A 20,259-nucleotide genomic window follows, 5' to 3' on the forward strand; every position below is an offset into this window, starting at 1 on the left:
GTCACCATTTTCTATCGAGTATAACACATGTGAATTTATTTCAATTGGTCTTGTCTTCTCACTTTTTTAGTTTTTGAAAGCGTCATTTTTGCCGTTTTCTAAATGTTCAGAAAACGGCAAAATAGAGGAGTTGTTAAACCATTTTAACCACTTGACCAACCAGTTGACTGAGTGGTTAAGGAGATTGACGTCTTTTGTTTTATTTTAAAACCATGTAGGTCAAAATAGACATTTCGTTGCTACAGCCGTTTGAACCTTGTCGCACCCAAAGATCCTTAATAGCTACCGAATATAAAAGACTCGCATCTTTTTCGCATAGCTTATTAAAATAACAAAGTGAAAATGAATCTCTATGATTGGTTCTTTACTTTTTGACTAAGATAGGTAGCGGTATCGATAATCAATATAAATTTTGCTCTGTCGACATTCTCATGACGATTTTTTTAATGCCATCTTTTCAAATTGAACCAGCACTAAACTTAATTTATTGGTAGCGTCAATATCAAGGCTGGAAATACCCGCAGAACTCATGCAGGTAACAGACCGCGAGGTAGCAGAACAAAGAAGGACGAATTTCACAGGTTTTTCGGCACTTTTTTCACAGGTTTTGAAAATTCATAGTGGCAACCCTGTATATTGGCTAATTTTCTAGAGGGACACTAAAAGTGTCCATTTTTGGCTGATTTGGACACTTTTGTCCCTAAAAGTCTTGGCAATCCTGCTACTATCTGGCAAAACTAATTCGGCATGGAAGAAGTTAGCAGGACATTCAAAAACACGGAGCGTCAAATTTCAAATTTCTGCAATTTGGTCACAAGGTCCTTGAAGACGTGAGGTGACCTCAAATCAACTCAACAAATTTCTGCAACATCAGAGGAGCACATAAAGTTCGAAAAGAATTCAAAAAGTCTGTGTGAATTATTGCCATGACACCAAAGAGCATCAGTTGAGAGCTGTAAGTGCCGGGAAGCTGTAAGTAAGGGAAGAAAAGATTAAACCGGTTGGATAAAAGATCTTTTTCTTCAAGTTACAATTTTCTTGTGAGCATTGGTGATTGTTTGCATTTTATTAAAAAAAAAAAAAAAAATTTTTGACTATTTAAAACAAAAACTGACATTTGTGATTTTTGCTGAATGTTTCAGCTACCTGACCAGGTTTTACCTGGTCCCACCCAAAATTTCCATCCCCCTTACACTCAACCTCTAATTGGTATCCTCCCCAATGGACAAAGTTTAACAATTTTTACTCCAGCTGATATTCAAAGGAGCTCAACTCAAACATGTGTAACTGCAAGTCATATCCCTAGCTCTGTCCCTCATAGATATGTTTTACCTACCACTTATCCTAACTGCACCATCCCAACAACAAACAAATATTCTGTGCTCAATGAAGAGTGCTATCCAGCTTTACCCTCTTATGACAGTGATGAAGAGCTCAGAACAGCTGGAAATCCATTGGAAATTGAAGGAATTGCTGTGCATGAAAATAGAATAGTATTATCATGACTAGGGCAGAATCCCAACATTGGCACAAAAAGGAGAGACTTGTCCCCAGACAGTGAAACAGGTCCAGCTGCAAAGTGTAAGCAAAGGAAATCTGCAACACCTCAAGCAAATTACATCAACAAAGGTACACAGAGCATCATCCCAGAACAAGAACATTATAAAGTGTTATTAGAAATTATCATAGAGGAAAATGGAAAAAACTTCCTCCTGATTATGAAATTGCAAAATCAATCCAAACAATATTGAAGAATTCCAAATTTGAGCTTGAAGTTAAGAAAGAAAGAAGGAACATGCTTTTATATCTACAAGGTGAAGATGAGGCTGAAAAGATTTTATCTACCAGCACACTCTGCAACATCACCATAAAAACAAAAAGAATTCAACCTATAGTAAGAGGAATAATTAAAGGTATCCCTCTTAACTTATCCATAGAGGAAATCAAGGAGCGCTTACAAACCCCAACAACTGTGAAAGATGCTATAAGACAGAAAAGATACAATAAGGAATCTAAAAACTTGAAGATAGCCTTGCAGTATTAATTATTTTTGAGGGTAGGACCCTACCACCAAATATCTGGTGCTTTGGAAGAAAAAAGGAGGTATACCAATATTATCGCAGAGTCCTCCAGTGTCACAAGTGCCAGAAATATGGACACACTCAAAAAGAATGTAGAGCTAAAGAGTCAATATGTTTGAGGTGCTCAGAGAAACACCCGTCAAACCAGTGCCCACTTAAAACAATAGACCCTGAAATCAGACCAAAAGCATACATGTGTGCCAATTGTGGTGGAAGTCACTCATCAACATCCAATTGGTGCCCAGTAAGGCAGCAAAACCAAGGAATCCTCCAAGTAGCTGAAAAATATCAAATTGGGTTCCGTATGGCACAGGTAGCTTATAAAAGCTATGCTGATGTGCTAAACAAGAGGAGGCTACATCACAATCAGATCAATCAGACCTCACAAAGCCAGATAACTGACAGACTTGTAAAATCATCCAAAACAGAAGCAGCTGAAAAGTTAGTAATTGGCCTATTATGCAGCCCAGATCTTATGAATTTATCAAGCCTAAGCCTACCAGTTCGTATTGAAAAGCTCTGTAAGTTGGTAGAAGAATTAAATTTAGGCTCCCTTAATCAACAAAAGATTTCAAGTGTTTGTCTGCTTAATAATGCTTCATTAGATATGCATCATGGTCCCTAAAATAATGTCATATTATTCTTCACCACTGCCAGGAAAATACTATTGATATAACCTGTATCCAGGAAACTTGGCTACAACCACATATAAGAATGTGGATGACAATTTTTATGACAAAATTTAATATGCAAATTTGTAGACTTGTAGTGCAGTTTTTACAAGACATAGGAGCAGATAAGAAGATATAGTCCAGTTTGTTACTTAAATTTGGTGCATCTTGAATAAAAGTGCAGTGTAAAATTATAGTGACAATTCACCCCTTACTTCCCTTTTCAACTTTATAAAGTGATATTTTGAGAAACCATTGAATGAGGACCTAAGTGACATTTACTGTCAAGAAAGGTCCGAAATCCTGCTGCTGCTGCTGCATTCAAAAACAGGAAGAATTAAGGGTCGAGTGTAGTAGGCCACGTAGAAGCATATTTACCACTGAATAGTTGGCTACTTCAGTATGCTCTTACCTGATACCGACTAGTTAGTTATTTTTGCTGTGTATAAGAAACTTTATTGATTAGTTTGCTTGATATATCCCATGCCTACCTTAAATTGCAACCTAAATATTTCAACTAGGCCTAATGATATTTCAAGCGTCAGTGCATACCTTAGCCTAGTGAGCCCTTAATAGCCAACTACTTAGCTGATATCATAGGCTAGTGTGTATTGAACTTAATTGGCTGCTGACTTGTGGGATATTTTAAATATAAGTTGAAATATAGCCTATCTGGGTTCCTAATAGCAAACTAGGCAGTAAAATTCTGGTTTTGCTAGCTTTTGCTCTTTTGCAAAGGGGTTAGGTTATAAAAAATGAAATTTCTAGTAATGAATCCAGGGTCAAAACTTTCTCTAGGAAGGTATTGCCAAGCTTCTATGTTAAAGCTCTTTTGGTTTCAAGTCTTAGAAATTTGTCTAGCCTGCTTGTTGGCTACCTATTGAAATTTGGTAAAAATTTAGAATTGTGGCCCCTGATAAGGAGAATGTTAAGAAAACAATTCTTAATTTAAAATATGTAGGCTATAATGATCCTAGTTCTCATATTATCCAAGGGGAGAACCTTTACTATCAAGTCTTTCCTCTAAAAATCCTTCTTTTTCCAGCTTAAAAGAAAAAGTTTCCTAAAACCACCACCCTGAGATTCCCGCCAAATAAGCTGCTATATATTGCCGCAAAATAAGTTGTTTTATAGATAGTGTGCATGCTGGTCTTTTTAATACTTTTTTTTTTAATGAGCAGTGGCACAAATACAAAATATTGGTATTTGTTTAGCCTTGTGTCATCTCATAAGGAGACATGTTAAGAAAACAATTCTTACTTTAAAATATGTATAATGATCCTAGTTCTTATATTATCTAATGGGAGAATCTTTGTCATCAAGACTTTCCTCTAAAAATCCTCAAAAGAGAAAAAGTTTCCAAAAATCACCACATTGAAAATTCAATGCTTAAGTCTTTTGAAATTGCTGCTATAAACTGCCGCCAAATAAGTTGTTTTATAGATAGCGTTCATGCCGGTCTTTATAAACTTTTTTTTAAAAGAGCAGTGGCGCAAATACAAAATATTAATAGCAGTGGCAAAAATCAACCTAACCTAACCTTTTTACATACCACTACTTTTTCTTTAACACGTTTTTTGACACACGTGCTAAACTCTATCTATGACAATTATATGGCTCATTTTCCTGAAAAAAGTTACAAAGTTAAAAATGAAAAAAGTTAAAAATGGAACTTATTCAAAAGAGTTAAACTAGTGGAAGCAAATAATTGAAGAAAATACTTAAAAAAACAAATTAGAAAATTTGCCAGATCTTGTTATAAAAATAAAATTAAAGACCTATGCCAGGATAAACCCAAAAATTGGCATTCCCAAATCAAAATACTTGCCAGCAAGAGACCAGAGCCAATAAACTTTAATTTAGAGGAACCTCCAAAGACAACAGCAAAAGATCTGAACAAGTTCCTCGCTTCAATTGTCCAAAGTCTCCCTCCTCTATCTTATGAAACTCCTAGTGTTAGAACCCCCTTTAATTTCTTTCATTATTTGATGTTGTAAAAAAGATTACCCAATAGATATGCCTGTCCTATTCTTTTAAACCTATAGGTATTGCCTTTCTAAGTAGCTTTCCATTTTCTTAGTCCATGCAGTCAGTTCGTACTGTTCTTTCCTCTTGGACACAAGGTTCCATAACTTCAATACAATAGTAAAATGGTAATCCTGGCTTTGATGGTATTGGTCTTGTCTATTTGACTTCTATTTTTTCGAAATTATATTAAAGCTTTATTACTGACTGCCTCAAGAAATAATTTCATTCTAGTATTGTTCCTATACAGTTGGGAAATTTTAAATCTACATCAGCATCAAATTGCGTTATACACTTAGTTGACTCAATGGGGAGAGTACTGGAAAGACCGAACAGCTGGCTAAAACTAATTTATGTTGACCTACTAAAGTTCTATGACCTGGTTAACCATAATATCTTGATAAAAAAACTTATCATTGAATTTTAGACTGAAACGCTTTTAGTCAAGATATTTTCTTTATTTTTATCAAAGAGATCACAGGCAGTCAAATATCTAAAGTGCTGCTTCACCCTCCTTTGTATTTAGAATGGTATACCCCAAGGTACACTCCCCGGCCCCCTGAGGTTTTTGTTATGATCAACTGGTATTCGTTGGGCTACCCAGATAGGTAGACATTTGTTGATCACCTACCAGTTACAGAGATGTGTTATTTCTATAGGGGGTAATGATGGTTTATTTATAGTGGACCTGTTTTTAAGCTATGTAGAATATGAATTTATGATCTATTAAAAAATCCATGTAGTGTAATATAAGTGCTTTCAAATAATAAAAGATATTTAGATGACCTTCAGGTGATAAACTGTGCAAAATTTTTAGAGATTTTGAGTAAGATGTACCCACCAAAGTTAAATCTGGAATGCAGCAATAGCAAAGGCGATTATGACCATTTTCTAGATTTAGATGTTAATGATACAGCTAATATTACATTAATTTTTAAATAATATAATAAAAAAGATGATTTTAATTTTGAAATAGTTAATTTCTTAATAGTAACATACATTCAAATATAACATATTCATTGTATTTTTCCCAACAATTTAAATATGCACAAATTTGTAGTAAATACATTGATTTTAAAAGTAGAAGTCAAACAGTCATAAGTTAATTGTAAGATGGTTTTCCGTCAATAAACCTGCTTGGCAATGTAAAAGCTTAGTATTCAATATAATCAACTTTTAATTAAGTATAATTAAATTATAAAGATTTTTTTATTTATAGTCTGTGGTAGATTGTTGGATGTTTTTTTCTCTAATCCCTTTTATAATTTTTGAATTTATAGCTTTTTTAAACATAAGCGAGCGGTGTTATTGAGGCTAGTTTTAGATTAGTTTGTAGAAATTGAGTGTAATGGGAAAAGGCTTTGGTTTACAGTTGGGGCTATGGACTTATTTGGGGTAAACTGGCTGAAAGGTTATTCTTTCATAGTTAGAAAGTTTTTACATTGAATCATTTACATATGAGCTGCGATCAAGGAAACTTTGAAAATATTTTGGGTATATGTTTATAGTTTTGGGTATTGTTCTGTTCATGGATATTCGACAGGTGATACTACATTAGAGTATGATATATGATTCTATGGTAGTTGCGATCATTTAGCTTGGTAAGGAAATTTAAGCACCAAAATTTGTATAGGCAATGAGTTCCACTCCCTTCTGTATCAGTGAACTTGCCCCGGACCCGCAGTGGCAGAGTGATTAGACCAATAACACGGCTTGATATATAGTTTTTGTTAAGTGCGTAGAAGGGCGTTTTAGCAGTATATATTATATTTGCTTGTGCTTGTTTATGTATGACTTGTTTATGCTTTTGCTTATGTTGCCTACTTGAGGTTACTATGTGATTATTGTGCTTATTTATTATAGTTGATTGGGTAGAAATTAAATTATTGCATCAAAGAATTCTACATGACTCATTTATACTTGTTAATGGATTAGCATTTGGTGTAAATTAATGGAGACAAACAAATTTGCACTGTTGAAAAATATGGTTGTCTATAGTATTTATTATTAATTTAAGGGATTTTTCATAACTGCTTGTAACAGTTTTATGATCTTTTACTTAGACCTAGGTCTTCAAACGCTTAATGCAATATGGAGTCTTTTTGTCTTTTTGAGGCCCTGAGAGGTCTAGCACCAAACATCATAGGGATGTTGTCCTTGTTTCATTTGATACAACCGTGGCATCACTACTTTATAAGTTAAACTTTGTCCCTTTTTTTACTCTGCTTTGTGAGAAACCTGACCTAAGAGTCAGGGACAATTATTGCCCCAACTAGTTGCAAGTACTCTGCACACAATTGTTCTCAAATCTAAGTAAGCTTGTTTCTGCAGTAGTAAACCTTTTCTCTGTTTTCATAATGAGGAGCAATTACAGCTAAAAAGATTGCTTAAAAAGAAAGTAATTTGTATATTTTAAAAGCATTTGAATTGACAAATCAAGTGATTAGTTCACTATGTTCCTGGTCAAGTGCTGGAAATCTGTATTACAAACTGTAACCCTCAGCTTAAGATTTTTAGACAACAAAAAATATATTGGTAAGATTTACCTTTAACCTTAAATTACCTTAAATTGCATCTTCTAGCAACTAAGGTTGAAGAACCTGTAGATGTTGCAAGGTAACATTGACTTGATAATCCTCATGTCACAGTTCATTTGAACTCTGACAATTTTCATATGTAACAGTTTTATGATGTAACATAAAACTGTTTGAATATTTAGAGCAGACTATATTTGTCTATCAGGAGGGGGGGGGGGTAGAGTTAAGAAACACAGTCGTAGGAATGAAATGAAATAGTATTTATTACTAATTTAAGGGATTTTTCATAACTGTTTGTAACAGTTTTATGATCTTTTACTTAGACCTAGGTCTTCAAATGCTTAATGCAATATGGAGTAGCACTTGCTCACATCTGTTCCAGGCAATCCTCAGATCCCATCTCATTGAATGATAATTATAGAGCTTTGGTCTTATCTTTAAGTAAACAACTAATGATGATCGGTTGTTCACAGAAAAAATAATAATTTGAAAGCAGTTCCTTTATTTATGATCTTTTACTTAGACCTAGGTCTTCAAATGCTTAATGCAATATGGAGTAGCACTTGCTCACATCTGTTCCAGGCAATCCTCAGATCCCATCTCATTGAATGATAATTATAGAGCTTTGGTCTTATCTTTAAGTAAACAACTAATGATGATCGGTTGTTCACAGAAAAAATAATAATTTGAAAGCAGTTCCTTAATAATAAATAATATTTATTAATAAATTATAACAGCTATTAAATTATTAATAAATAATAATTTGAAAGCTGAATACCTTAACTAAAGTTACGACAAATTGATGTATAGAAAAACTTTCAGTGTTTATGAAACTCGTAAAAAAAACAATTAAAATAAATACAAATCATATTTTTTTGAATATTCTTAATAAAAAATTAAATTTAAAACGAAATTTTGATGTCAATAGATTCATCAAAATAATCGTATCATTATGCTGATTTTTAATAAATAAGATTTATTAAGTTTAGTGTTACAAATCGAAAGCTACAAGTCTGAGAGAATTCTACCTGATTTTACAGAAAGGAAGGTAACACCTAAAAGCCATGAAAGCTTAATAAAAGACACACCATGTGATTCAGCGTGTCAGATCGCCCTTTTGTAGAGGTTTAAAGCTCCCATCTGCAGAAATGTGATGTTTTGTATTTTTTGCCAGAAGAAAGATCACAGATGCGTGTTTTTTTTCAGGGGGAATCGTATCACACCAATAGTCTTAGAATATTGGAAGAGGGTTCATTCGAATGGACATTAGAACGCCCTTTTTTTTCTATAAAGTCGTCTGCTTAAAATTTGAAAATTACTCCCTGAAATAATTTTTCTTTAGTGAAGGAAGTTTCCGGGCAGTGGCCTTTCCAGGGTAAATTTCACACTGGGGCTTGTTGCCAGAATATCGGTTCAAAGTTTTTTCTATTTGTCTCACTTTCTCTTTTCCGATTAAATATTACATGTGAAGATGGTAAGGGAAATGGTCTAAGGGAAATTCTTACTGGGTTGGAATTGTCATGGTCGGCAAAATTATTAGCCAAAGTGCTAAATATGAACATTACGATAATTTTTAAAGAATTGGGAACCAAATCTTCTTCTTTAGTTAACTCTTTTAGTACTTGTATATTATATGGTACACCTTCGGGAAGTAAAGGTAGGTTAATCCCTATGAAATATACCAAATGTAAGAAAAATACAATACTTTATTCACAAATTTAGGCTATATATTTGCACACTAGGGGGGGGGGGTGTAAATATTGTAAGTATGTATGCAAAATGTGTTATACTTGCACAATTATTCTGCATATTATGAAGTAAGAATTGTTTTATAACTTCACGTTGTCCAAATATTTTACTCCCACCCTTGGGCGTAGGCAGCATATTGTCTAGGGGGGGGGCAGTCGATAGTGGGATGGAGGGCCTTTTATCAACTGCTTTTAAAACCATCTGCTTTTCAGCCATATCTAATGTAAATTTGAAGGTCTAGGGGAGGGGCAGCTGTCCCCCTGCCTCTCCCTTCCTACGCCCATGTTCCCACCCCCTAGTGTGCAAATATATAGCCCAAATTATTTAAGTACTATATATTCTGTTACCCGTCACTTGTTTTCCACTGAGCGTAAGATAGATGTATCTTAATACAAACATATAAAACAGGTTTGTTCTCGGGTGTGTATCAGATAATACACATTACCACTTTTTTTACTAAATAAGTAGTAAACTAAATAAAACTAAATTTGATACGTACTTGTTAAATGTTTGTTAATCGGAATAATATACTTGCATCTCCTTGTAAGATTTAAGTCAGTCAGGGTTGTATTTTGTTGTTTTTAATTTTGTTATGGTTCCAAGTTCTCATTGACCTCTCAGTTTACTCTTGATAATGATCATGCTTATAAAAGAATTTTTCGCATATACATGCAGACCCGAAAAGGGAAAGAGCAGCAAACACGAGCTTTTTCAGCTAATTGTAAGAGTCAGGAATACTATTCAAAGTGTTGAAACTGCTCATGTCTTTCTTCTCCAGGTCATTCAAAGAAAAAATTGATATTTTTTTTTTAATGTTATTGCTTCTTCTAACTTCGAAAAAAAAAAGTTTTCCTTCCCCTATAGTTTACGATTAAGCTGATCTAGATGAAATGTAACATCTACCATGACATAAAACCTTTTTACCCACTGATCCTCTGTTAGTTCTGGAACGCCCTTCTCAAAGATAAATCCATTAATTTCTTGAAAAAAGGGACGCGAAAATTTTTAAAACGTCCCGTCTTCATAACCAACGTACTTCGTTATGAAACAAAAGATCAAGGTACTCACTCTCCATTTCAAATAAATTTATTTGAATTGGCGATGATTATGAACATTAGCTAAAATAGAGTTTATAATTGTAATAATAATAATTTATTATAAGCCAAAAAATAGGCCATACAGCACAGTATTCTTAAATATACTCCACAAAAAAAACAACATAAATACCTAACCCCCCCCCCAGCAAAAAAAATTTATCAAGTTTCGCTCATTGATGTCAACGCTTCATTTACATGTTTGCATAAGAGCCTGATTGTCCATTTTACAGTCGTCTGCAGGATCCCCGGGAACTCCAAGTTACCACCCTCCAAATACATTCCCCTTACAAGAGAAAGTTGCTGGTACTCAGCGAGAATATGGGCCACATCATCAATAACTAGGCTACATTTGGGGCAAGAGTAATCCGCGTCTTCATCTGGGGTCATTCTTTTTCTTTGAAATAATCTTTTTCTATTTTTTGTGGCAGGCAATTCGCTCGGATCCGAAACCAAGTCCATAATGCCTCCGCTGGCAATCCTAGTTTAAAATAGTGTTCAAATCCAAATATCTCTTTTACTTGGGAATAAAACTTCAATGTCTCAGATGTTTTAACTGCTAATCGCAAATTCCATAGATTTATAAATTTTCTTCCAGAAAATCTTGTGAACGAGGGGCTTGATGCGCTTTGATGAATGATAAAATGGTAAACACGTATATCGTGATTAATTTTCTTTTACAATAGCAACAAACCCTTTTTCTTACTTAGGTCATACTTTTGGCACCATCTGTTGAAGCCAGCCCAATTTTTATCGAGGGGAGTATCATGCTTATCTATACATTCGATTACAGTATTTGTGATACCCTCTCATGGGTCTGAGCTTTGAGCGGTACTAATTCTAAAAGTTCTTATTTAGGCCCTGAATGAAACATATATCTTACAAAAAGTGAAAATTGTGCTTTATCATTTATGTCACAATACTTGTCAGTTGCTATTTATTAAGCCGGCACCAGTTTGAGATCTTCAATATGCTCTCTGTTTATATTGGAACAATAATGGTGGATGATAATGGTAACTTTAATTCTTTTCAAAATATATTCTTTTGTTCTTAAAATCTTTTAGCTTAAACAAAAAAAATTATACATGTTCTCGATTTATAGAAGAAATGAATTTATCAAATTAAAATACAACTTTTTCTTACCAAGTTCTTTTTTTAATTGAAATTTTATTGCGCCTTCCCTGGATGTTTGTGCCAGACTCGCACTTAAAAGACTAACGAGCCACACATGGCTCCGGAGCCTCTTTTTTCTAGTTTGGGGGATCTCTCTACATAAAATTTTCTATTTAATTAAGAACAAGGTGTTCTATTTAAATAATTTATTTTTTGGAACTACACCTTTGCTTATATTTACTGAATACTGTTTTTGTCAAATGTATATACATTTTTTGTCGAAATTGTTGTATATCCCTTTTAATTTCATATTTTTAGACATTGATGAGGCTTTACCAAGTGACATTGAGAAGCAGCGTTCAGCCCCATTTATTCTGCCCGAACTTGAAGAGAGTCCAATGAACACTTGTCCCTGCATTTCGGCACCATGTAAATTTGAATCTGAGTCTCAGGAAATGGGCTCCAAATCTATTAGTAATCAAGGTAATGATTTCAGAGTGGGACACTTCTCACTCTACATTCTAATTAGCATATTTAGAAGTTTGGAGCTGCCAAGTTTGCATACTTTTATAGGGATCAAGTAAAAAGCCAATTTTTTTTTGTCAATGGGCTCTTGAAGTTGAGGAACTTTCTATTTTTAACAGATAGAATCATAAGTTTATTTTGGATGTTCAGTTTTTTTTAGCATCGCTAAAAGATTTTGGCTTTTCATTTGATAGTCTACAGTTAAACGACATACAAGCATGAGGGACAGTACTTAGAAAAAGAGGAAAATTTTAGAGCCTTGAAATTTTTTAAACAACTAAGTCTTTGTATTATATCCTTCTCCATTGAGAGAAACTCAACTAAATAACTTCGAAGTCAAGAAATCTGAAATTTAATGGAATGAAACGGAAAGGAAAAGAAACGGAAAAGAAACGGAAAGAAACGGAAAGGAAAAAATTTTACTTAACTTAATATTCTCTCCCCCCTCTGATGGATAAATACAGTGATTTATAAATATTTATTTTATTTATTTAGTTAATATGACTCATTTATGCTTGTTAATGGATTATCATTTGGTGTAAAACAATGGAGACAAAAAAATTTGCACTGTTGAAAAATATGGTTTGAATATTTAGAGCAGTCTATATTTGTCTATCAGACGGGGAGATAGAGTTAAGCAACTCAATCGTAGGAATGAAATGAGTAAGTATTTATTACTAATCTATGGGATCTTTCATAACTGCTTGTAACAGTTTTATGATCAATTACTTAGACCTAGATTTTCCAATGCTTAATGCAATATGGAGTAGCACTTGCTCACATCTGTTCGAGGCAATTCTCAGATCCCATCTCATTGAATGATAATAATAGAGCTCCGATATTATCTTTAATTAAATAAACAATGATGATCTGTTGTCTACCAGTCTTTTGAAGGTGTAACAGAGGTCTCCTTGTTTCATTTGATACAACCCTGGCATCACTACTTTATAAGTCAAACTTTGTCCCCTTTTTTTTTACTCTGCTTTGTGAGAAACCTGATCAAGGGTCAGAGACAATTATTGCCCCAACTAGTTGCAATTACTCTTTGCGCACAATTGTTGTTCAATCTAAGTAAGCTTTTTTCTGCAGCAGTAAACCTTTTCTCTGTTTTTATAATGTGGAACAATTACATCTAAAAAGATTGCTTAAAAAGAAAGTAATTTGTATATATTAAAAGCATATGAATCGACAAATCAAGTTATTAGTTCACAATGTACCTGGTCAAGTGCTGGAAATTACTCCATATTACAAACTGTAACCCTCAATTTAAGAGTTTTAGACAACAAAAAATACATTGGTAAGACTTACCTTTAACCTTAAATTGCATCTTCTAGCAACTAAGGTTAAAGAACCTGTAGATGTTGCCAGGTAACGCTGACTTGATGATCTTCATGTCACAGTTCATGAGTGGATCATCACTATTTACATATATGCAGGACAGTTAACACAATTTATAACGTTACAACAGGGCAGTTAACACAATTTTATATCATAGTTCATTAGCATATCATCAGTATTTTCATACATACAGGACAGTTTGGTTTCCTTGTTGGGTGTCACTAGATTATTGGCAGCTGGACATATTTGGGGGCTAAAGGGGGAGGAGGAACCTAAAAGACCCTGCTTAATGATACTTGTTCATCCCACTGCATCTTCAATGATTTGCTGCTCCAATCACAGTCAACACCATCCTTCAAAAGCTATCAACTGATCTGGTCAACATGGTAGATTTACTGAGTGAATTTCACTGACAAACGCAATTAGTGAAGAAATTAAACTTCTCACGCTTTCTCCTAAATGTTGGAAGCAGTTTTATGAAATTTCTTTGTGTTCTGGTGCATTCACTGTGATCAAAAACAGGCTTGATGGTGCCAGTGGTCATCATCTTAAATGCAAGTATGACATCTACTCTCTTTTTACGGTACATTTGGGTAGGCAGGTCAAGCTTTTCTAGTTGTTCCTTTTAGGAGATTTGTTTTTTGGCAGCTTGGTTGCTCCACGCTGGACCTTCTCAAGTTTCTCTATGTCACACTTAAAGTGCAGGTTGGTAACCAACATGCCAAACTCAAGATGGGGACAAACAAGGGCTGTGTAAAGCTTCTTGATAACCTTTTGTTGGCTACTTGATACTGAACGCTTGATCAAATCAAGAATCTTGTTTGCCTTAGCTGGTTGGTTACAACAGTGACTATGAAATTAAGCTTATTGTCAATTAATACCCCAAGATCACGCTCTTCCTCGGCACTCTGAATGGGTATATTGGCACATGCAGATTCAATCATGTGGTAACTATGGTTGGGATTGTTTGGACAAAGATTAAGGACTTTGTATGTGTATGGGGTGAACTCAAGTGTCCAGGCAGTTGCCCACAGACAGAGGTTGTTTAGATTTTCTTGCAGAGAAGAGAAATTTTCTGTAGAGGCTGCTAGACCAAAGAGTTTGGAATTGTCTGTATACAGTTCCAAGCCATTCTTGACCACCACAGGAGCGTCATTTATGTAGAGGTTAAACAGTGTTTGGCCTAGTTTGGGCCCTTGGGTGACACCAAGGGACCATGAACTGGTAGGGTGTAGAAGAGGTCACCTCTTTCATCATATAATTTTTCTCTTGTTTATTTTGCTTGGATTTTGAGAAAGGATATTATAGAGATATGAGCTACAAAACATCATGTTGGACCCTAGTTTAGACTATATTTTATTCTTTAACTGTCAATCTTCTAGTGCTAAAAAGTTTCCAAGCTGTAAAGAGCTATTATTCTACAATTTTAATTTAAAAGTTATTTGGTACTTTCAATATAGAAATACAGTTAGATTTTTTCAAATACATTTTATAAAACATTATTTTCACCTCTCTTTAATAATACAAAGTAAAAAACGAATATTATTCTAATGATTTGGACTGTTGAACTTTGTGAACTTCGTCCTTTTTTTTTATTAATAAAATTTTTGCTTTACAGTTTACAGCGTCGGTTATTATAGATTGACTAATTTCTAGAGGTTTTTTGATCTCCTGTGTAAAAGAGAGGACTAATTCCAAGTGTTGTTAGTGGTATTCTACATCTTATAAGATAATTTAAGTGCATTGGATGAATCTGTAATTGACTCACATCTAATTCCAAATATGTCATAAAATGTTACTCTATCAGAAGCTTCTGATATTAAGAAGAATGGTAAGTTTTCTAATTATTTTTCTGATAACAATATGGAAAGAAAACATTTCCCATTCTTTTTCTTATCTAGTTATCTTAATTTAAAAAATACAAAAATTAAACTTTATATTTATATACATATTTCTCTAACCTTCACAATAAAAGGGGATAATACAGTTTTTTTTTTGTGTTTTTTTTAAGTCAAAACATGCAAGTATAATTTCTAGACTCTAATTCTCAAATGTTAAAAACAAACAATACTTTGTAATAGGAATCTTCCCTTCATTCCTTCAGACATGAATGATCAAACGAAAATACAGCCAGAGTTGGGGTTATAATTAGGACCTTATTTTCCAACTGAGAATCAGATTTAGTTTTTTTGTCTAAACCAGATAATATTGTGTATCTTAAATGTCAATCCTGATGGTTTCTGACTGAATTACGGATTAAAGAAAAAAACACAGAAGAAATGTGACATGAAACAAAAGTTGCAATGTAGTACTCTTTGAATAACTATATGATTTGTATATCTACTTTGTTTGAAAGTATTCCGTGCAGGGTGCCCACTTTTGAGAGAGTTTTGTTTCGATTTCTCATTGTAACATGTGATCTTTGAAGTTTGTCTGGATGTGTTTTGTGCTTGGATTTTGATTTTTAAGGTGCATTAAGTTTGGTTGACAAATTATTAAGAGCTTGTGTCATCATATAAATCGCTGATATTGTCACCGTTTTGGATGCTATTGTTGTGAGACTGGTAAGTTGTGTATTTTTTTGCAAAGGTCTCATGCTTTGACTGTTGTGAGGATAAGTAGAAGTGATAATGATAATATTTTTATGAAAACAAAAGTTCCTATGTTTTTCATATGAAAAAAAAGCTATTTGGACACAAATGAAACCAGATATTGTTTAAAAATCAGTAAATTTTAACTTTGATTTCTACAATACTTAACTAAGCCTGACATCATTGTTTTTTTTTGCCACCTTTAACTGCAGATTATACAACCATAAAAACTTAACATTTCAATAATTTTCACCTATTCTCGCAAATAGGAATGTAGATTTTGGAATTTATAGCCTATCATTTCTTTCCTTTGAAGCATAGTTACACCTCCTCTTAACTAATGAATTATGAAATGAGAAGTAGTTGGTATCCCTAAATAAGCCCAATTGATGAATTTGTATTCTGCCACTGTTGTTTTTAGTATATTTTAAAAGTTTAAAATGATTTACAATTTGACAGTGAGGTGTAGCTTAACTTGCTAAACTCTTTAATGACTCCTAAAATTGAAAATGTCTCCTGTTAACTTTCTAGAATATTTCAGGACATTGTAAACTGGGGACTTTTAGGAGTACGGCTTTTCATTTTTGATGATGAAGCTTTCCTGGTTCTAATGGTAGCTTGACCTTAGATTGTTTAAGTTTTTAGATTGGATATGCCAGATTTGTCAGATTTTTGAGCTTATGAAACTATTGGAGGATTTTTTGTTAGATAGGAGGAGTGAATAGCACACAAAAATTATTCAATTAATAAGATTTAATGTTTGTATTTGTATTTTTGACAAGAGGAAGGGGGGCTAGTTTATTTTGTATATGTAAATGGTTGATACATTGTGCTTTTAGCTGAAGGAGTATCCATGAAAAAATATGTTTTCACAGATTGTTACTTAAAAATTGTTTTGGCTGATACTATTGATTTGACCTTGTTTTCGGAAGGCAATCTGTATGAACAAGGACTCAAAATATTAGCCATTATAAGATTATTTGTTCTAGTATATTCAGCTCGGAATTCTATGCTAAATCATTGGTTATGATTATTTATGTGCTTAATCAATAAAAATGCAAATGTCAAATGGTCATGTTGTCTGAACGATCCTACTGAAGACTTGCACTGCTTTAAAGGCAATCAGCAAAACAAATACGATTGAACAGCTCTTAGGGCACGAAATATTAATTTATACTTCATGCTCTCTTCTCTAAATTCACTAAATGCCTTTAGTGTCTGTTTAATGAAGAATCTTTAACTGTGTTTAAAATAAATAAATAGATTCTTTGTTTTATTTTTTGTATCAAAATACACATTTGTTCTTCTTTTTAAGAAGTAAATATATTTTTTCTCTTAATTTTCCTCTAATTTACTCTTTTTAAGATGAATATTTAGATGTTTAAAGGAATAGTTTCTCTTTTAATATTTTGACATTGTAGCTTTATCCAGTTTATCATTCTTCATCCAGAAAATATTTAATTAATTTCTAATTAGTGTTTTGATGGGTTCATTAATGTAGGGTTTATCTCTGGAACACTTCCTAAGTCTTTTTATACATTTTGACATTACCAACTGAAAACGATTTGACATTGAGATACTTAGAAATTACAAAATATAAACTTAATTACAATCCCTATATGAATCTATGCATCAATATTTTGAATCGGATAGTAATAGAAGATAGTTATTGCAATGATACTAAAGGGATGACGGATTACTTACAGCTTAATAGTTAGCCAAAGGATTTAATAATACTCCGATAAACTAAGGACAGAAATAATATTGGGGTAAAGATAACTTTTATTAAAAAAAACTAGACATTACCACCTTATTTCCGACTTGATAATCTCTCGGCGGGGTGATGAGGGCATCTGCCTGTACTTTTGTTCCTGCTATAATATCTACTTGATTTAATTCTCATAACACCTCGAGTTTTGTAAACTTTTGGCGTTAGTAACTAAAAAACTATGAAATCAAAAGCGATTTGAGAAACCTGGCGTCAATAGATATGAGTAATTCTTAAGAAGGGGTTTAATTTTACTAGCTGGTACCTCAGAAAGGTAGATTTAGGGGTGAAATCATATACGGTGTTGACAAGTGGGAAAGGGCTAGGACAGAGATGAAGAGTGAGAAGGAAGCTGATATTTTTTTCCAGTTGACTTCGGGGTAGAACATTTAGTGTTTATGGCAGGATAAGTTCCAATTGCAGGTACTTGAGTCGCAGTGACACGGTAGCAAGGGCTCATGGGGATAGGGTAAGAAGATTTAAAAGTTGGTGGTTTAATGGAAAGGGGGGCAAGATGGTACGAGAAAAGGGAAGTAGAACAGAGCGTATCTGGGCAAGGAAATATCTATTTTGACAAATATGAATGCGGGCAAGGGATGAATGCGCAAACTAGTTGGCTACTTCATTGACATAATTAAAGTTGCAAGGGGAATGCTTTTGGGAGAAGAACAAGCAAGAGGGTGTTGGGGAGGGTTGATTGGAGTAAAATGGTGTGTGAGGGTGTGATGACGGGACAAGAGAAGATTCTGTGGACATAGAGAAATTTCTAGGCATATTGCCTTGCGGTTTGGATGGAAATATGTCATAAAGAGAAATTTAAAGGAATTGGGAACTTTATGGAAGGGTGTAAAAATTGAGATTTTGAATAGATCGGGATGGAGGAGCGGGCATAGCTGTGTGGGCCTCAGGGGGCTTGATAGTGCGGTGAGTTGTTAGTAGTAGTATTTTATTGTCCAACATTGGACTGGGAGGGGGAAATGACTGGAGATAAAGTTAAATGATCAGGATGAAAAGGGGGCTCAGAAAGATTTCTACCTTGCCCTTAAAAGAGTAGGGTCTTAAACTTACTATGCACCATTGCTGAATAAAGAGTAACATTTCATGACTTATCTCTACAATAGGGTACAAAACAGAACAAAGGTCAACATGGTCGAAACTGCTTTTATCAGACACGAAAATACCTGAACTGAAGTTACAACAAATTGATGTATAGAAAAGTTTCAGTGTTTACAAAACTCATAAAAAAAACAATTAAAATAGCTACAAATCATATTTTTTTTAAATATTTTTAATAAAAAATTAAATTTAAAACGAAATTTTGATGTCAATAGATGAATCAAAAGAATCGGTTCATTATGATGATTCCTAATCAATAAGATTTATTAATATTAGTGTTACCAATCAAAAGCTACAAGCCTGAGAAAATTTTACCTTATTTTACAAAAAGGAAGGTAACACCTCTAAAAGCCACGAAAGCTTATAGAAGTCACACCATCTGATTCAGCGTGTTAGAAAACCCTACTGTAGAGGTTTCGAGTTCCCATCTGCAGAAATGTGATGTTTTGTATTTTTTGCCAGAAGAAAGATCACAGATGCGTGTTTTTTTCCAGGGGGGATCGTATCGTACCAATGGCCCTGGAAGATCGGGAGAAAGCTCATTCGAACGGAAATTAGAACGCCCCTTATTTCCCTAAAGTCGTCTGATTAAAATTTGAAGATTACTCACTGAAATAATTTTTCTTTAGTGAAGGAAGTTTCCGGGGAGGGGCCTTTCCAGGGTAAATTTCACACTGGGGCTTGTTGCCAGAATATCTATTCAAAGTTTTTTCTATTTGTCTCGCTTTCTTTTTTCCGATTAAATATTACATGTGAAGATGGTAAGGGAAATGGTCCAAGGCAAAATTATTGCCCAAAGAACTAAATAAGAACATTACGATAATTTTTAAAGAATTGGGAACCAAATCTTCTTCTTTAGTTCAGGGGCGCCATTTGGGGGGGGGGGGCAGGGGTGGGCCATTGCCCACCCTAAATTTTCTGTGGGGCCCAAGCTTCCTCCCAAAAAGGTCTTTTTTTTCTTTTACAAAATATAAAGGAACAAAATTACTATTAGCAATTAGTAAAAATTTTTAAACTACTACATTTATATCTAGATTCACTTAGATAATAGTGAGATTAATAGTGCAGCTGGTTCGTGCACTGGGCTGCCAACTGGACATGTTTTATGTCTAAAAAATATATTTCCATGTGCATGAACATAATAACAAAATAGGGCAAAAAATGGACACATTTGGGACATAAAGTGGACACATTTTCCAAAATTATTACTTAAAACAAATTACTTTCATAAAAAAAATGTCATTCATCACCAAATGAGTGCTAAGACTTATGTCTACTTATTTTTTAAGCTCTGTATTTATTTTCCGGGGTTGATTGGTCGTCTCCGAAGACAACTTTCTGGTAAGGCCTTCAAAATTATTTCACCTATAAATGGTATTTTTGACCTGATTTTGTATTGGCACGGTCAAGATAAAGGAACAATCTGTCACCTTTTTCATATTATCTTACTACCGGCTTCCGAACGTCGCACAAAAAGCTCATTGAATAGTTAACAAAATGAAACCTTTCGATTGTTGATGGTCTGAAATCAAAACTAAAGCCAAGATGTCAAACACCCAGGGTACATTCCTTCAGTTTGAAAATTTTCATCACGAGAAAGGAGCTGAGAGAAACTTAAGTAAGTAAAAATGTAATGTTAGGTGATATAGCT

This window comes from Artemia sp. Qi Xiang Cuo, chromosome 15 (genome assembly GCF_049724085.1).
Source record: "Artemia sp. Qi Xiang Cuo chromosome 15, ASM4972408v1, whole genome shotgun sequence".
NCBI lineage: Eukaryota > Metazoa > Arthropoda > Branchiopoda > Anostraca > Artemiidae > Artemia > Artemia sp. Qi Xiang Cuo.